We start from the raw sequence: 2622 nt of genomic DNA, 5'->3' as shown, positions 1-2622 counted from the left end.
AAACACAACAGGGGGAGGAAGATGTCTTTGGTTAACACTTTGGCATTAAATAAAAGAGGCAAACAAGATGAAACCATGCAGCCTGCCAGCCAGGTTAGACCATGCAGGGACACAGGTGATCTTGAAAGTTGCCACCAAGAAAGCTAGGAGCCAGGCCTGAGCACATTTCTGCTAAAAAAAAAAAGAAAGAAAGAAAGAAAGAAAAACACCTGCATTTCAACCACTTGAGTGGACCTGGCAGGGAGCCACGTGCATAAAAGAACAGGAAAGGCGAGAGGGGCCACACTGGCCATAGCCAGCTCGTCAAGTAACTAAAGTGGATGTAGTGCCAAGTACTCTGGACACACGACCTGCTTATCTTAAGGGCGATGTGGCAATGTGGAGCCAAAGGCAGGACCTTGCTTTTCATTTGGTGCCTGCATTCTCAATCACAGAAAGAGCCCCAATACTCCCATGTGTGTGGGACAGGGATTGGCATGGCCTGCCTTGTCACTTGTTAGTTGAGGCCCTGGGTCCAGACATCACGGCTCACATCTGTGCTTCACGTTTCAGTCTATGTTCTCTGCTGGCTGCAGCAGACTAAGGACAGACAGAAAATCTGGTTCCCTTGTCCTATGGCAGAGCATTCAGCCCAAATCCCACCTCTGAACATCCTACAGCCTTTCGACACTGGCACAGGGTGGCCCAGAGACCCACTAAGCTGGATGTGATGCACACTTCCACAGGCAGAGGGGCATGGGTGAGGTCCTTAGAGGAGTTCTGCTGTTCTCAGGTGGGCACCAGGCCTTGGGGGGCCATACAGGGTCACTGAGGCAATATGGTTGTTCTACATAACCTCAAAGATCATCTGCTGAAGACCAAAGCAGAATGTGGAGCCAAATGGGTTGGTATTGTTTGGGGAGGAGGACCTGGGCAAGACAATGGGTTTCTCCACAGGGTGGCCCAGGAGCTCCAGAATGTTCTCCCACTTGCTGTAGATCGTGCATATTTCAGTCTGACCACCTGCATTTTCTTTCTTTATGGCGAGAGGGATCTTGAACTCACAGTGGTGGTAAATGTTAAAATTATAACGCCCAGGGCAATTGGTATGTAGGACAAACTTCTTCACTTTGTGTGTATTTGCATCAAAGAGAACATCCGCTCCAAGAGTGAAGTAGTTAAAAAAGTAGTCCTTGCACTTGGATGGAACTTGTTTATGAGGGGAAGGAGAATAGATTTTCATCTTGTCTTCTGATTTATAGAAAACCTTGTGTGGCGAGCCAAGCATGCTAAGAACATCTTGGCAAGAATCACCAAAATACACTGAATTCTCAAATACCCACATCTTGGCATCTGCCAGTAGGCCAGGTCCACAACCTGCAGTAAGTAGGCGAAATCACAACCCTGAGGGTCCCATTCCATCTTGAAGAACATCTACATTCTCAGCATACACATTTCCTAGGGAACAGCTCAGAGGCATCACCAGAGCCTTGGTATCCTGTAGGCTATAGATGTACATGCGTTTTACAGTTGCTCCATGGGGTATCTGAAGACAAGCTAGCCCGTGGGCAAAATTGGGCTCATACTTGGGAGCCTGGGTCCAGGAGCCTAACTGAAAAGAGAAAGACAGTCCTCTGAAGTTGAGGTGGAAGAGCTGATCAGCAGGGTTGTACACTCTAGTATGTGTTGCGCCAAAAGACTGGTCAATTCGCTCAATGGTAGGAGCTATGGCCTGAGTGTTAAAAAGCACTCCACAATATTTTAACTTTACTTTAAGTCATGTACTTCAGTCACTTCAAGTCTCTGATTGAAGGCATCAAACAGTGGTTTGATCCCGTCCTGAGTCAGGTTAAGGATAAGGTCATGGCTTAAAGGAGACCAGCGTGAATTCCTTTGCTCGTTCCCCAGAGAACATTCAGGAACCTCCTCCAGGTCCAGCATTGCCTCCTGCAGCAGGCAGCGCATAGCAGACCCGACCTCTCTTCTTCTCACCCGCAGGCAGCCACGGCACTGAGGGAGGCAGCTAAAATAGACATGCTTTACACTTGTAATAAAAATGATTTAAAGCTTCCACACAATATCTAGAAAAAAGCTAATAAAATCTTTAAAGCATAGGGCTTGTCATTCAAGTAAAAGTTGTAACAGTCACTACATGCCATGAATAATTTATAAATTGACTTCAACGCACAACTAAGATAATTTTGATAAATAAAATAAATAAATAAAGGTGAAATCAATTTTCTATAAGAGCCAGGCATAAGTGGTATGTGGCCCTGATCCCAGCTACTTTGGAGAGTGAGGCAGGGGAATCCCATGGTTGAGGCCAGCTTGGGCAACCTATTGAGACCCTGTCTCAACAAATAAGGAAATAAATAAACTAGATTCATGTGGTTCTTTGAGAAGAAGTGTCAATGTAAAAGATGCTGCCATATTGAAGAAAATATGAAGGTGAAGACTCATTTATTCATTCCTGCACTATGTGTCAGACACTGTGCTGGATGGAGATCTGTGTGCACAAAGTAGGCAAAAGTCCTCATGGTCACGGATATGCTCCCAGCAATGTGGAAACAGCACCTGTCAGTGGGGCAGCTGCAGATGCTCTCTGAGGTGTTTTATGCTTACTAGTCTGCCTCCACAATAATC

General features: G+C 46.0%; 1 pseudogene; it reads right to left on the bottom strand.

Annotated features, from left to right (window-relative positions):
* Window positions 1–748: 748 nt before the first annotated feature.
* Window positions 749–1920, bottom strand: LOC101610156 (annotated as a pseudogene).
* Window positions 1921–2622: the final 702 nt, after the last annotated feature.

This window comes from Jaculus jaculus, chromosome 15 (assembly GCF_020740685.1).
Source record: "Jaculus jaculus isolate mJacJac1 chromosome 15, mJacJac1.mat.Y.cur, whole genome shotgun sequence".
Lineage (NCBI taxonomy): Eukaryota > Metazoa > Chordata > Mammalia > Rodentia > Dipodidae > Jaculus > Jaculus jaculus.
The sequence above is the reverse complement of the archived record's forward strand: the minus strand, read 5'-3'. Positions and strand labels throughout refer to the sequence as shown.